Source organism: Ahaetulla prasina, chromosome 7 (genome assembly GCF_028640845.1).
Source record: "Ahaetulla prasina isolate Xishuangbanna chromosome 7, ASM2864084v1, whole genome shotgun sequence".
In the NCBI taxonomy this organism is placed as follows: domain Eukaryota; kingdom Metazoa; phylum Chordata; class Lepidosauria; order Squamata; family Colubridae; genus Ahaetulla; species Ahaetulla prasina.
This window is the reverse complement of record NC_080545.1, coordinates 49,144,203-49,160,432: the sequence shown is the minus strand read 5'-3', so window position 1 is coordinate 49,160,432 and position 16,230 is coordinate 49,144,203. Positions and strand designations below refer to the sequence as shown.

Sequence of the window (16,230 nt, the reverse complement as noted above, 5' to 3'; positions counted from 1 at the left end):
TCTTTCGGGCCTTACACTTTCTGAGAAACCCAGCAAAGAAGATTGCAAATGGCGATTACATGATCGCAGAGGGCTTGGCAACCCATCATAAGTGCAAACAGGTTGCCACGAGTCCAGATTACAACAATTATATGACTACAGAGGTGCTGCAATGGCTCAGGTTTAGGCAGCAGGTACTATGTCCCTTAATTCAGCACCATTGTAATTTCGTAAATCAAGGACTACCTGTACAGTGCTTAAACTCTGTTTTGCATTGCAAAACAAAAACAAGATGAAAGATATTTATTCTAAACCGTTAGAATAGAGGCTCTTGGTCTACCAACATACTGTTCATCTTCAAAGTCTCTGTGAGAAATGTGTTGAACATCTGGAAAATACAATTGCTCATATTTACTTTGAGTTGGACTGCAGCCTTGGTGCAGGGCCAGTGGAGACTATAGGGCTGTACAGTTATTCGGGAAGAGTTCAATTCCATTGAACGTTAGGCAGTGAAGAGGCTGTAGCTTGTAGCTGTTATTTTGGCCACTTCTGTGTTAGATCTGTGCCTGGTCAAAGCTCCCTAAAAGTGAATGCTTGATTGGAATCAGATTACCCGAGGGAATGTCTTCTCTCAGTGGCTTCTACCCATCTAATCCAGTCAAGCAGGATAGGCATGCTGCAGGTCCCATCAGTAAAGGATTATTGGCTGATGAGACAGAAAACATGCCTTTTAATTGTGTTCTTAATTGATTTTATGATTGTTTGCCACCCAGAGTCACTTGTTTGAGATGGATGGATGGATAGGTGGTCATATAAATTAAATAAATAATCTGTGTTTTAATGAAGCTAATTTTTTTCCAGTATTGTCTTTTAAATTTTGCTATTGCCATACAGTTTCCCACTCCCTCTTATGCATAATAATAAAAGAGAAAAGTTTTGTCATAGTTGATTCTGATTTATATGCAAGTTTGTTTATAAACAGAATTATATAAAAATCTTGAAAGCAATTTCCACTGTTGCACTAATTGCACTCACATTAATTCCTAAATCCTTATTCAATTGCTTGCTTTGTCAGTCAAATTAACTAGATAACTATCTTGCCTCTCCACCCACAACTTTGCAGGGGTCTTTTTCAGCTTTTCTGTTTAAACCTTTGATTATCTCAGTCATGTGAAAAGCTAACTCTATATTAGACAAACAAGAAACAACTTGACTTGAACAAATACTACCCTTAGTATAACTATCTGCACTAAATATAACCTAAGTAGTAAAAAGCCCTAAGATTTTGTATACCAAGTCAAACAAATGAAAGGGGGGTGGGTGTACTCGTAATAAGTTTCTGTTGCACAAAGAGTGAAAGATTCCTGGAGTTGAGCTTACCTCCCTTTTTAACTACATGAAGACTTCCACATAGTTTTCTTTCCTAACAATACAATAATTATTTCCCATTTTGTTTTGTTTGTCTAACCTACCTCCCTGGCTTTCCTGATATTCTCCATGCATTTAATTTGCTAATTTGCTCATGTGAAGATTTGTGATTTACGTTAATTTTTGTTATTTGACTATTTTTCCTTTTCTATTTTGTATTTATTTATTGTTTTTTAATTAATAACAAAAGAACAATAAAAACAATGGTGATAGTGATACATTGTCAAAAAAGAAGAAATTGTAATTTGTTATTATGACCAGTGGTGGGCTGCTGCCGGTTCGGACCGGTTTGGGCGAACCGGTAGTTCCAACAGTTAGCTCCACCCACCCACCCACCCACCCCCGCCATAGCACTATCCTCTCCTATATTTCCTTCTTTCTGGCTCAGCTGATTCGTGCCTCCACTGTTCTACTGACCAGGGTTGCCTTAGAAAGTAAGCAGCTGAGCTTCAGATTGCTGTATTTTGAACGCTGCGCGCAAGCGCATTAGGTGCATGCGCATGCAAAGCCTGCACTCACAGAACCGGTTGTTAAACCGGTTGCAGCCCACCACTGATTATGACATATCATATTATGGGTTTTTGATGTATTTTTTTCACTGCTTTTCTTAGAGCACTATATATGCAGTCTTTTTCTTTCTGACAATGTATGCATCATTATCACTATAGTATAATCTTTTTTTTTGTCCACTTAATGAGAAAATATATGAATCAAAAAGGAATAGCTTTTCATAGATCGTTCAATTTGTACTGAAGCACTACAATTTGCTATAAGCATGTATACATTTGTGAGTGTGTGTATATCCTTTATAATCCTCATTCATTGTGACCACCCTATTTATAGCATAAGAAATGGTATAGAATGTTGCATTTTCTCTGAGTTGGTACACATACAATCTCTGCTTACCCATGAGCATGACAAAGTGACTCAGATACAATCATATCCCCATCATATCTAAGAATGTTTGGAGGATAAAATGATGGAGTAAAGTAGGCCTTATTAGAGAAGAGAAAGTAATAATGAATTACAAGCTGTAATGTATGCAAAATATGACAATTTGGTAAATACCAGTTTTTAAATTAAGGTTTCATAGTGTTATGTAATAGTGGTGAACTAAATAACGTCATAGACTTGGAGATTCTGAACACTGACACAGTAAGAAAACTGAGAGATGGAAGAGATTGGTTTATAGATTTATGCATTTATTTGGTTGAACTATGGAGCTTTTGTTTTATCAGTTGAAACTTGTGCCATTCAAAACTCTGATTTTGAAAAAAGAATAACTGTTCTGTAAATTCTAGAAAAGTCAATGCATATAATAATGTTCCTCATCCTGCAATCTTATACATCTGTTGTCCATGAGTTATATGTAGTTTCAATCTCTATAATTCCCTGAGACCGTATCTCATGGCTATAATAGCTATACAATGGTGGAAGATATAGTGTGTGGATGAACTGCAGAGGCTAGCTTGGTGGAATATATACAATAGTAGAAAAAAATATAATCTACATGTTACTAAAAATATCCTGTCTAGAAACTATTAACTGAATGAAACGATGCATCATAGGGCAAATCCTGGTCAACTAAGGTACCTCAAATGAACTAACTTACAGAATGCAGGGACCCCTCTCTTTTGAGAGAATGAAATTTAGGGAAGTGGTGGCTGCTTCAGTGCTGCTGGGTTGTTCTGCAGGGTTCACGTTGTCCTCATTTTCAACACTCCCTGACACCACCTGGCCACTTGCACAATCCCTTTTCCTTTCCCTACCCAGCAGCAACCATTGCCTGCTGGGAGGTGGAGGGAGGGAAGAAGGTTTCCAATACTCATTCAGCTTCCCACAAGGAAATTCAATGGGGAAGAGAATAGAAAGTTGGAAGTTGCTACTATCCCCACTGATTTTTTTGCCTGTCCTTGATCATTCTGTTTTTCTGTTTAGGTAAGGAAATATTTCTGAAATGATGACCAAGTGGGCTTGCCAATATCTATAATACATAATTAATAAATAAGATCTGCTAGTGTGAATTGAAAAACTAAGAGAAATACAGGTCACACATCCAATAGAATAATGTGACGTGAAATAATTTTGGCTTGTTCATGTAGTTTCTGCCTTTTGCCACACAAATCCTTTATTAGATATGATTTCCCTTTCCTGTGAGCTATGAAACTGTGTTTATCAGCTTCATTATAGCTTAGAATATTAAAACAACTTCAGATTCATAAAAATTCTCTACAATTTCTCAAGGATAATAAATAAAGGTTTAACCAACCAACAGCTAAATCTTTTTGTGCTCTAGGGTAAATTCATTGGATTCTCCAGTGATTAAAAAAACATCCCAGATAGAAAACATCCCAGTAATACCCATTAAACCATGAATTTTATGAGCCAAAGTTCTGATTCTTCACTGACTTATGTTCTGATAAATTTACTCAGCTTGTCCTGCGCTACTAACCTTATCTTCCTAATTTGGATAAAACAGGAAGCTATGATTGATGTTTCTGGTTAATTGGACTTATCACAAAGAGAAATTGCATATGTAGGCAAAAGGCTACATATTCAGGCAAGAATCTTCCATATGTGCTGAATCAGCTCAATGGTACCTTTAATGCATCAGATAGTCTATTATACTAAGTGAAGAAATTTCTCTTGGTGTCTGTTTCAAATTCTTTATGCAGTGTGCCCTCTCTCCAAACATTGTTCTAGTGTATTTTTTGTTTTTTATTCAGACAATACTTCAGTTTTTCTTTAACGATTTTATCTGTATAGTTTTGTCATATTGCTGAAAGGAATGAGAAATTGTTCCATCTTAATTCTTTACATTTTATTGAACCTTCCACTTTTCATATGTTTTCTTTCCTTTTCAGTTTATTCCATAGTGATTTTTATGCTAACAATTAGGAGTTTGAAGAAATGTTTGTACTGTTGAAGATTTCGGGCAAGAAAAAGGCATCATTTTTTTTTTAGAAACCTCCATTAATTAAAAATGTCCATCTTACAATTATTTAAAATATACACTTAATGTTTCTTAATAGTCATTCAATTGAAAGTCTATTATTTGCCTATGTAGAAAAGAATTAAAATAATATAACTCGAAGTTAATTTAATTTCTAGTATGTACTCACCGCTTGATCCTGATAAAACTGGGCTAGTAACAATAAAATAATCAGTCTAACAGAGAAAGCTAAATGTGTATGAATGATGGGAGATGAAAGAACAGATTTAGTACTGCAAAATAATTATAGGAGAGGTAAACCTTAACAATGCAGTGCAATGTCTGTTTACTTTCAAGTAATCCTTCTGAATCCAGGAAGTTCATTCACTTGAAAATATGTTTAGAATTGACTTTTCGAGTTCTTAATTGACCATGCATACATGGCAGCTTTTGATTAAGATGTCTTTTTATATATTGGTGGGGGCACATTAGAATTTTTAAAATGTTTAGTGGCAGAGATTGCATGTGTACCAACCCAGAGAAAATGCAGCATTCTATACCATTTCTTATGCTATAAATAGGGTGGTCACAATGAATAAAGATTAGGAAAGGCTTTTTCAGGAACAAAGCTTCCATAAATTTTATTAAAAATCAATCACTTTTGAATATGATATCAAGAGTATAACAAATTATATCACCAAATGATTAGCATGATGTAAACTGCCATCAGGATACATAAGCAAACTACTGCTAAAGTAAAATTGTCTCAGAAAATAACTGCAGTGGCTTGTTTTTGTTTTTAATTAGAAGCTCATTAGAGGGGCTCTGTCCACGGAGGCACAAAAAAAATCACTGTCTTTTCATGAGTAATTCATGAAAAGGCATCCATAATGCCAATTTTACATTTTAGTACTATGTTAAAACACAAATGTGTTGCATTACAATATCCCTCAGGACAGTTACCAGGGTGGCAAAAGCTTTTCACATGAATTAACAGAATACCTTATTTAGGATAAATGTTTAATTGCAAACTTGATTCTGAGAACACTGACAAACATGTGAGATAATTGTAAAAGCAAGCTGTATATAACCAGCAATATTCCATTTATGGCAAAGCAACTCTCATTATAGGTTCAATAACAAATATTAAATAGTTATATACAGGTAAGTCTTTAAGATATGACAGGTCACTTAACGGCTGTACAAATTAGAACAGCTCCTTCAAAAGCTACATACAAACCTGTTTCAAAGTTAAGGCGGCTTTAGCGCCCTCATGGTCATTCCCCCTCGTGACCGACCACAGGGATGGTGTGGTGCTTCCTCATCCCGCTACCCCCATACAGCCCTGAAGAGACTACTTGAGCCTGCTCTCCATGCCTCCTAGAAGTAGTTGCCATTTTCAGCGATCGGACAATTTCTTGCAGAAATGGTGGCTGCTTTTGGACTTTTCTGCCCTGATCAGCTGGTCATCGGAAGACTGAAAATCTCTCCTGGCTCTTGCTAGTCTTTAAGAAGCCAGCCACTTGCATGCAAAGGCAACAACTTTAGAAGGCACTTCTCAAAACATTCCCCAACACGTGTGCAATGAACGGTCAGGACAGAAGCTGGCTCCTTGGAAAGCTTTTTGCTGTTTGTTTGACTGCCTTTACACAAGTCCTAGGTGGGTCCTAAAGGCAGTCAGACTAACAGTAAGAAGCTTTCCAAGGAGCCAGCTTCTGCTTTGACCATTGCTGTGAATGTTGTGCTCTAGCCAGCTGAACTTTTTGAGCTGAATTTTTCTTTAGTTCCTTAACACAAGTTGCAGAAAAAACTTTTTTTGCTTGTTTTTTCCCCCTCTATTCTTCAGCTTGGCAGTCACTCATCAAGGTAACTTCCAGATGTTGTCAGCCTCTTTTCAGGCATAGAATAAATTTAGAAAATGAGATAAATTAAAATATCAAGACTGAAGAATAGAGGTACAAAGTTTAGTTTCAGCACCCAATTGGTGGGGGGGGGGGGGAAGAAAGATCAACAATTCTGTTTCTCCACCCCCACAGTTTTTTCTGCTTTCTTTATTGAAGAAATGTGGATTTCTGTGGAAAGCAGGGAATTAAAGTAAGGGGAAGGTTTTGATACATTCTTCCTGAAACTGCTGCCTTGGCATGCAAGCAGCTGATTTCCCCAAAGTTTAGGAAAGGTTTGCAGTCTTCCAATGGCCCAGCTGATCAGGGGCAGAAGCTCAGCCCACTAACCCATCTTCATCAGCCAGCACAGAGACTTATTTGGAAGCTTCTCTGGCACTGGAACATGGCACTAGGCCCTAATCCAGCTAGGTTCTTCTCCCATGCTAGGCTGTTTGTTTGGCTTTTTGCTGCTTATCAGCCTCCTTTATGGACCCAGCTGGGTAGTAGGCCTTCCAGGGCCTCCCAGTGGTGGGAGTCAAATAATTTAACAAGCGGTTCTGTGGCCGTTTGGGCGTGGCTAGGTGGTCATGTGACTGGGTGAGTGTGGCCAACTTGATGTCACTCACAGCAAGGTGGGGCGGCACCTTGCTGTGAGTGACGTCGTTGGCCATGCCCACTCAGTCACATGACTGATGCTGCAGAGACAGGGCGATTTCCTACCTTCCCCCCCCCGCCCTTGGGCTGGCAAAATAAAAGCCCATCTAAAGAGTATTACCTGCCCACCAAATACTGGAAAAAGGAGGCTGTGTGGGGGGAAGAGAGGGTCCATGGAGATGCCCCGTTTTCCACGCCACACTGGATCAGGATGGTAAGGTGCGGGTGGGGGGGAGCAAAAAGCCTACTCAGTCCATACGTACTCACCAGCATGACAGCAAATCTCTCTTCCAACTCGGCGGTTCAGGCATTGGGAGCTTAGCCAATTTTCTTCCAGCACTCATGCAGGGAATTCCAGGAGCAGCAGCATATTGCATGCTTTTTACTCCAAGCAGCCAGGACTGGAAAATACATGGCTAGGGTGGAGGAGCAGTCCTTCTTAACAAGCTCAAAACTGTTGCTGCAAGCATGAGTTCATCGCACGAGAGCTGCAAGCCCAGCTTTGACTGCAAACATGCGATTGTGAAGGCAGGCTTTTTTCAAGGCCGGTCATAGAGGGAAACAGAGATGAGTGCGCCGGAGTACCGGACTTCCAGCTCCATGAGGTAACCCAGACTTGCAACTCAGTTTTGAGCTTGTTAAGAAGGACTGCTCCTCCACCCCAGCCATATGTTTTTAAGTTTGGGCTGCTCGGAGTGAAAAGCATGCTGTCAAGTCCCAATTCGGGGCTCGCCATACCTGGGGGGGAGGCACGGAGCTGCAATCATCAGAGCTGACGAGTCCAACAGCGAGCAAGGCTGAAGCTGCAGTTGTGGCAGGAGACGTATGACAGTGCCATCCTGAAGCTAGCACGGCCCCGCTTGGAGAACACTTGCCTCACTGGTCAGGAGGCTGCTCACCTGCCTGGCCAATGTCAGAAGAGTGGGAGGCAGAAAAGTTCAGCCAAGTCTTCTCCTCCTTCTCGGCCTCAAGCAAACAGGCACACAGACCATATGGCGCCAGGATCTACTGCGAGGAGACAGTGTGTACCCACGCACTGTCTCCTCGCAAAAGGTTCTGGCGCTGTGAGATGTGTGCATTCTCTCTGTGTTTCAGGATGAGAAGGAGACAACTTGCCCAAACTTTTCCTGCCTTGGAAGCTGCCTTTAAGTAGCAAGGACAGGCTGTGGCAGCTACCTTGCGAGCAGCTTCGGCCGGCCCGAAGAACAGGGCGATGACGGCAGTGAGGGGCCTGGAGAACGTCAGGACACGTCAGGACAGACCAGCCTGAAGTTGTCAGCAGGCTGTCCTCCTGGCCGGGTCAGGCCACAAGCGGCATTGGCAGGCAATGGGGTGCATGGCCGTCCTGAAGAATAGGTGCCTACCGGTGCCGCTCGCGGCCAGACCCAGCCAGGAGGATGGCCTGCTGACGAGCTTCAGTCTGATCTGTCCTGACATGTCCCACTGTTCTCCTGGGCCCTCACCGCCGTCACCGCCCTGTTCTTCGGGCCAGCAGAAGCTGCTCAGAAGGTAGCTCGCCTGGGAATCGACTTGACCGGGGCTTGTGGCCAGAGGTGGTACTGACTTATCTTAATTACCAGTTCACAAATGTGAGCAACCACTTCCCCGCGCGCCACCTCTGCGCATGCACAGGACCTTCTGCGCATGCACAGAGCATTAAAAAAAGGATGTAATGACGTCCGGGTGGGTGGGCAGAGCCTCCCACAGCTCCAGCAACCAGTTCTCCCAAACTGGATAGAACCAGCAGAATCCCACCACTGGGGCCTCCCCTATCCATGAGGTGCCCTATATGCTTGCTTTCAATATCCTGTGTGTTCATTTAATGGTGGTATCAGGGAGAGCAATGGGTGGGAGTCATTTTGCAAAGTTGTCTGACTTAATGGTTGTCACCACTTGCAACTGTAATAGAAAGGCTCCATTACAGTCATAGGTTGAAGACTGCCTGTAATCACTTGAAGTATATAATTATAGCGTCCGAGTTTGACTAGACATCACAGAATGAGGCATATTGTTTCTCTAGCAGCATTATGGCCACATTTAAACAACGTACTGCACATTTACACAACATACTGCACTGAGTGGGACTGCATCGTTACATCAACATAGTTCATTAAAAAAGGGATAAAGATTTTATTAACGCATCTTTTATCCATCCAGCTATTCTGAAAAATATATACATATATACAGAACGTGACTATTAACTAATGACAAGAGGGACATCACTCCTGTACATACTTTACATCCCAGCATACTCAGATGTCCCACTCCAACATTTCCTTTTTTAAAGCTAGAAACAATCACATTACTGCCAGTCCAAGCCTTTCCTATACACTGGAATTCAAATGCAATTATGCTTTATATGAGATAAAAGAGAATACACAATATGCAGATCATATACTGTAGCTCCATAAAGCATTCTCAGCCCTCTTTTGAGCCTGGAAATTCAAAACCCATTCAGAAAAATAAAGTCTCTTTCAAAAATAGCAAAAGTCAAGAGCCAGATAATCCAAACATTGATAATAACAGCATTCACTTCTTGGGGCTCAAGGTAGAAGCATGGGAATGGAGTTCAAACTGCCCAAGAAAAAGGGAGGAAAATAAGTTTCAACCTCACATAGCTGACAGACAAAATAATACTAGAGGCAAAAAAGTGGAGGCTCCCATGGCTCTTTCCCATATTGAGAAATATGCCCAGATGTTATTTAACCACTCAGGCTTTACAGCAAATTGGACACATCACAAGGCATTAGTCCTCCCACACCCCCAGTAAAGGAAAAGAGGACATTTTCTCATTCATCTATATTTCAACATTTTTATAACCTAAATTACACATACCACAAACCCCTGGCAGTGTTTATTTAAGTACAGTTGTACACAATAAAGTGGTATAAGACAAAAAGCTCCCTGGGAAATAATGCTGAGCACGGTTAGAAATGATTTGGGATATAGACAGGGCCTGCAGTACTAGGAAGGAATTGTTATGGTTTCTGAAAAATTGCGCAAACCATTAAATTGGAACATAGAGATTTCTGTTGTTGTAACCACCTCACTTAAATGCAATCCAATATGCCACATCAAGTTCAGGGCAAGGATTTCCCAATTCATATAGGATGTAGATCTAAATAAACTAAATTCTGTGCAATTCAGATTAATGCATACATGTACACATATCCACAAATGCAAGTGAAATAAAAATATTTTATATTTAATGTAATATTTATAACGTGCATTTTAAAAATTAAAAATGGTATACCAACTTTCTATATTTCTTATAAATATAATTTTAGTGGAATTACAAGGGCCTCTGGTGGCTCAACAGGCTAATGCAGCCTGTTATTAACAGCAACTGCCTGCAATATTGCAGGTTCAAGTCCCACCAGGCCCAAGGTTGACTCAGCCTTCCATCCTTTATAAGGTAGGTAAAATGAGGACCCAGATTGTTGGGGGGCAATAAGTTGACTTTGTATATAGTATACAAATGGATGAAGACTATTGCCTGACATAGTGTAAGCCGCCCTGAGTCTTCGGAGAAGGGCGGGATATAAATGCAAATAAAAAAAAATGTAATTATTGAAAATTGTAGAAGAAAATAGTATACATTCCTAATGTTTAACATTTTAATGTTATGAACCAAGCAAATTAAAGATTGCTGAAGTATTTTTAAATACTTCTGCTTTTTAGTCTTTCAAGAGAATAAAAAATTTCTGCAGTCTTTCTTAAAAATATGATGCAAAATTATTTAACTTGATTTTTATTCTGCAAAAAAGGTACTTTACTTAAAACTTATATTTTTTAATGTAGACAGCATTTTTAAAAATGTTCAAAACTCAACATATATATATTTATCTTAGACATTTTAACTCTATTATATGACCACTAATACTATAAATCTTACCCAAGAATATGTGAAATAAGATTATAGAGTTTCTTAAGGGAAAAGTAGAAGAAAAGTTAGAGTATTCGATTCCTATGGCAGGAGTTCTCAGATTTTGTAGTACTGTGACCCAGTAATATAATAAATGATATTGTGTGACATAATGAATAAAACTAATAATTGAAGCGGGGGGTTCACTATGCAAAGTAGGAACAAAGCGTGGAATAAGTGTTGACAGCATTTCCACTTAATTTGCATAAACCTAGTCATCTTGAAAAAAAACCAGTGATCTTCCCAATATGTTTACAATCGCCACCCCAAAATTGTAATTCACTGTTTGAAAATGTCTCCCTGTATGAGCCAAATTATATACTATGATACAAGAAGTGCTGGATTAAAAAGTGAAACAAAATTAGCCAACCTCAATTAACTTGGTATGTTGAATGTACTATGTAATCATAAGAACATCTCTATTCACATTAAACTGCCACTTGCCTTATAGCTTGCATACCTGAAGGAAAGCAAATCAAATCTTTTCCTTTTGCCAGAGGAAGAAGCCACAGGGAAGTGACACTCTCTCTTATCAGGTAAAAAAAATCCAATCAAAATTGGAAATAAAGGCATACTGAAAGCTTGTTCTTTTGTTCAAATGTTATCAGATAAAATTCTTTTTCCCCCTCAACTCCCATTCTTTTTAATTTGTAAATCTTAGGGATGGGTCTAATCTTTTTTATTTAATCAATGTGAAGCATTTTGTCTTAGCCTGAAAAGCAACATGCATGAAGAAATGGCAAACCAAAGACAGCTCTGTGAAAAGCAAAGCTGACAAATGGGGCAAAATGAAAAGCCAGCAAGTAGACCTGCTCTTTGCAACTGCCCTCAAGTACTCCAGACAGCTGCTCCTCCCAATGAGATTGCAAAACAGTGGTCTCTAGCAGGTTTACAGCTCTGGGAGACAAGGGAATAACTAGAAAATTGTTGTCACATTTTGCCAGTGATAGCAAAAAGTCTCTTAAACAAGAAACACTGTATTACAGGGCAATTTATATTCTGTTCCACCATTTCTAGTACAAGATTCTATGGATTTGATACATAAGGTCTGCCATCTTTTTTTTCCAAAGGCAGTCATCAAACTGAAACGTATTTTGATTGCTTTAAAATCTGGATATGCTTGCTCTTCAAACCCTGAAAACAGAGTAGCTCAAGAACAAGCACATAGACAAGGAGCCAACTCCAGAATCTATTTATCAGCCCCAGTTGAAGCCCCAATTTACCAGAACCGCACTTTAGCTGGTCATTAAGGGTGGGAAATGCACTATTCCTGTTCACAGACTCTACTATGCCATAATGTGATTCGTCTGGGTCAGGCTAGCAAGTGTTGCAAAACCGGACATCAAACTGCTCCTCAATGATCCCTCCCGCTTCCACAGAAGGCTCAACATCAACCCTTCTGAGAATGAGGCCCTGGAATGACTCGTTTGGTGAGATCAGGGCGACCGTCGAAGCCAAACTGCTACCGCGCAAAGGTCTTTGACTATCATTCCCACTGGAGCCCCTCCGAACTGAGATCTGGAGATGATGGACGGCATAACTTCAAACGCATCTGGAAGGTACCAACTCGGGAAAAGCTAAAGCACACCAAGTCAGCGCATCTCAAACCACGACGAAGCGGAACTTCACTGACATCAGTTCTCGCCGACACCCATCAAGAGCACTTAGACGTTCCGTAAAAATCACACAAGCGCGCAATACCGACTCTCCCGCCTGCCGCCTTCGCTGTCGCCCACTCCCCTCCGAGCCTTGTCAGGCCACCAGGACCAACAGCCATCCACCCGCCTCGGACCGCAGCCTTCGCCAGGACTCCCCTTCTCCGGTGGCAGGCAGGCAGGCAAGGGACGCCTCCTTCTCTTCGCCCCGAGCCTTCCTCCCACGCACAGAAGGAGGGAGCGGCTCTCCTGCAGCCGATTTCTCCCCCTTCCTCTTTCAAAGTCAAACCGACAAAACCACCTTAAACCCAGCGAAACCAGTAAAGCGGCCGGACGTGGCGGGGAACCGGGCAACAAGCAGCAGAAAGGGCCACCGAGAGAGATTCCGCCCTCACCTTCTTCATGAGGCCGACTGGCTTACAGGTGGCGAAGAGGCAACCGACCGGGGTCCACACCTGCCTGGATTAGCCGGAATTCCAGTCCCAAGAGTAGCAGCCAGGCCTCGCTCTGGGCCGGACCCTGCCCAAGACAACTTCCGAGGCCAAGCAGGCAACTCCTTCCGGGCCAAAAAAAAAAGGGAAGAGTGGGTGTGGTCGGCCGGTCTCCCTGATCTCGGGTTCTTCGTCTGGCCGGCGGGAGTGGTGAAGGCGCGCCTTTCGCTGTTGCTACGGAGGGCTTGGAAATCACGGCGCGAAAAGCGGGGCGGAGGAGAGAAATTAACCCCTTTGGTGGTCCGGGGTTTTGTAATCCAGGAATGGTAGCCCGGCGAGAGGGTTGGCTTCTTCATTTGCTACCAAAAGAATTTGTTTCCAAATGAACAGAGGCATTTTGTCTCTAATCCCATCAAGACTTTTTCCTGGGAGTAAATAACATCCCGCTAAGCAGAAAGTTTTAAAAGTGTGCAATTAAACATAGTATCTTAGTTGTTTCAATTACCACATGCCATTCTCTTGCTGTCAGTCCTAAAGCAAATGACTAGTAAAGAATCTTGTTTAGCACTGTGTTTAGCTTGTTCATGAGGTTTACCAAATTATTGATGGATGTCTCTTTAGTCAGACATGTTTTTTATTATTTAATCTTCATTTTTATATATAAAGTGTTCCCACAGATTTAATATCTGGAATTGTTAAATACTACTGGGTTAAACAATACTATAGGTCATTTATTTTAAGAGCTTTCTATGTCTTTTCGGCACAGAGCATAATTAACGAGTGGCTCACAACAGCAGTCAAACTACGAAACCATAAAATTAAAAGCGCTAGTTTAGTGTGGTGAAAGACTGAGTTCTAAGCCTCCTCTAGGTAGGAAAGACGCAAGGTAACTTTGGGTCCGTAACTTTTGCTCAGCCCAATCCATCTCACAAGGTAGTTGTTTTGGAGAAAATAGGCAGGGGATGAAGTATATTCACCTAGAAAAAGGAAGAATAAAAATATAGTAATAACACTGACTCAAAAGAACAAAAAAGAAAAAAAACCTAAAAACCCAGTGCCTCAATCAGCCTAGAATGCCTCAACAACTATCCAATTTCTCACCACTCTACCCCAGTGCCTGGGTAAAAAGCCAACTAAGTCTTGATGGCCTTCTAGAAAGCTAAAAGGGTGGGGACCTGCCAGATCACTGGGGAATGGGTGTTCTACATTAGGTAGAGGCAACCACAGAAAAGGCAGTTCTGTGCAATAGCAAATGTGTTGCTGTTTTAAAATAAAATTTCTAGTTTTGTTTGTTTTTAATCACTTGAATTTAAAAAAATGTGAACATGGCCAGAGTCAAGTTATCTTGTTGGAATCTTTTAACAAAATATAGTTACACTCAGAAGGTAAATCCAGTAATAATCACTTCTTCATGGGTAGATTTTGCAGTGCAGCCTTAAAATTTCTCACATAACTGTATCTATGGTTGGGGCCTGCATTAGCTTCTCTTTCTTCCAAGCCATCTCAATTTTGACCTGTCATGACCTTATTATTCCAGTCTTTGCACTCTTACAGGAAAGAACTCTTATTGTGTGGTGTTTTTGTCATGGAAATTAGACTGCATAGACTACATATTTTCACCTGTGACCCATATTGTTTTAGCAAGTAGCCAACTCTATGTAGTTCTAAAGAGCAGTCAAGCAGCATAACTTGTTTTTACTTGGTGGAATATATCTGTAAAATAAACTGCTCCTTATTCTTTCCCATGCTGTTCTTTGGTTAGCTGGAATAAGACTCATTCCTCTGCTAGATAATTTCCCACAATTCCTGTGAGGTCATCTGAAAGTGGCACTTTTGCACTTGAAAAACAGGGACCGTATTAAAGGAGTATAATAGCACTCTGCCTCCATTTGAGACCTCACACATTTCTGAGCTTTAACTACCTTCCTCTGGTAGAATGGACAATGGTAAAAATAAAGAGTTGTGGTACCTTAAAGACTAGCCAATTTGATTATCACATAAGTTTTCATGGATCACAGCCACTTTAGCAGATGAATGCAGGAAATTCCTGTGAGAGCAACAATAGCCATAGGGAAAGAAAGTGGGTGGTGAGAATAGAATTACATTAACATCCAAGACAAAGAGAAACAGAATAAAGTAATGGGGTATATTCTCATGTGATCCATGTAGCAAAATCAACAAAAATATTGTGGTTTAAAGACCAGTTACTTGCTTACTACTTGCGTGAGATTTATAAACCCCAAATTTTTAAGGCATCTCTGGAAATGGAGAAAAATCTAAAAGAGCTGAAAATTTTCCACAACTGCTTCAAAATATGTCTGCCACTCTGGGGTAAGCATATTATGTTTTATTTCAAAAATCATCATCAAAAGGCACCTGGTTAAGTGTAGTATGCAAACATTTTTATAAATCAGATTATTGTCCCTAAACAACAAATTGTTGCAAAAATGGACATCGGAGAATGTTGATTGAGTTCATTAGAGACAAACATGTTATGCTCAGAATCACTATAACTCAAGTTACAAGTTTCCATGCTAAATGTTGATAATTCATTTCTGCCAGATTACTTTAGTACTGAATCAGTCCGATTCCATCTGTTGCATTGGAGTTTGCACAGAATAATGACAACTTTTACATTTATTTCAATACTATACAGTTACTTCCTGGGGCCTAGCTTAGTGTTTCTGATGGAGAAAATAGAAATACAACAAGAGCAACAGAAACATTATTAATGCCTAGGATATATTTCCACTGTTTCTTCAAAGGACATCACGTCAACAGTCAAATATGTTATTTTGCTATTATGAATATAGCATCTTTCTCTTTGATTGTGGGCCATCGAATTGATGTTGTCCCTTAGCAACTATACAAGATCTGTCCTGAAACTGGTCCTGTGATGCACCATTGCTATTGTAATCAAAACAATTGCCAGTCGTTACAAAACAGTTGCTACAGTCAATCCTACCTAGCTCAGTTGAATATTTTTATTCATTTATTTATATCCCCTTATTATTTTTTCAAATAACTCAAAGTAGTGAATACATCCAACACAGTTCCCTCCTTTTCTATTGCATTTTGCATTGCATTAAAAACATCTGTAATATTGAAATATTTCATGTGTATTTCTCATTCTGCCAGTAACTTCTGAATTTTAACAGCTGATAACCTGAAATGTTTACACTTTGTTGTTTGAATTATTTTGCTTACCATTGATTAGTGACCAAAACAGTGCATAAATGGTTCTATAGAGTTTTCATGTAATGGGAGATATAACAATAGAAACCCTTTTATTATAAACCTTCCCCAGCGTTTAGTTATATCCAACTGCCACCTACTGCACAAC

At 40.1% G+C, this 16,230-nt stretch overlaps 1 protein-coding gene across 4 annotated transcripts in view; it reads right to left on the bottom strand.

The window, feature by feature from the left end:
• Positions 1-14,979, bottom strand: part of FRS2 (fibroblast growth factor receptor substrate 2) — a 34,656-nt gene extending 19,677 nt beyond the window's left edge. For all 4 annotated transcript variants that reach the window (XM_058190348.1, XM_058190349.1, XM_058190350.1 and 1 more), the window contains exons 1-2: positions 14,857-14,979; positions 12,852-13,864 (exon numbers count right to left, since the gene is read on the bottom strand). The gene's annotated coding sequence lies outside the window, so the exon portion shown is untranslated. The remainder of the gene's footprint in view (positions 1-12,851; positions 13,865-14,856) is intronic.
• Between the last annotated feature and the right edge of the window lie 1,251 nt (positions 14,980-16,230).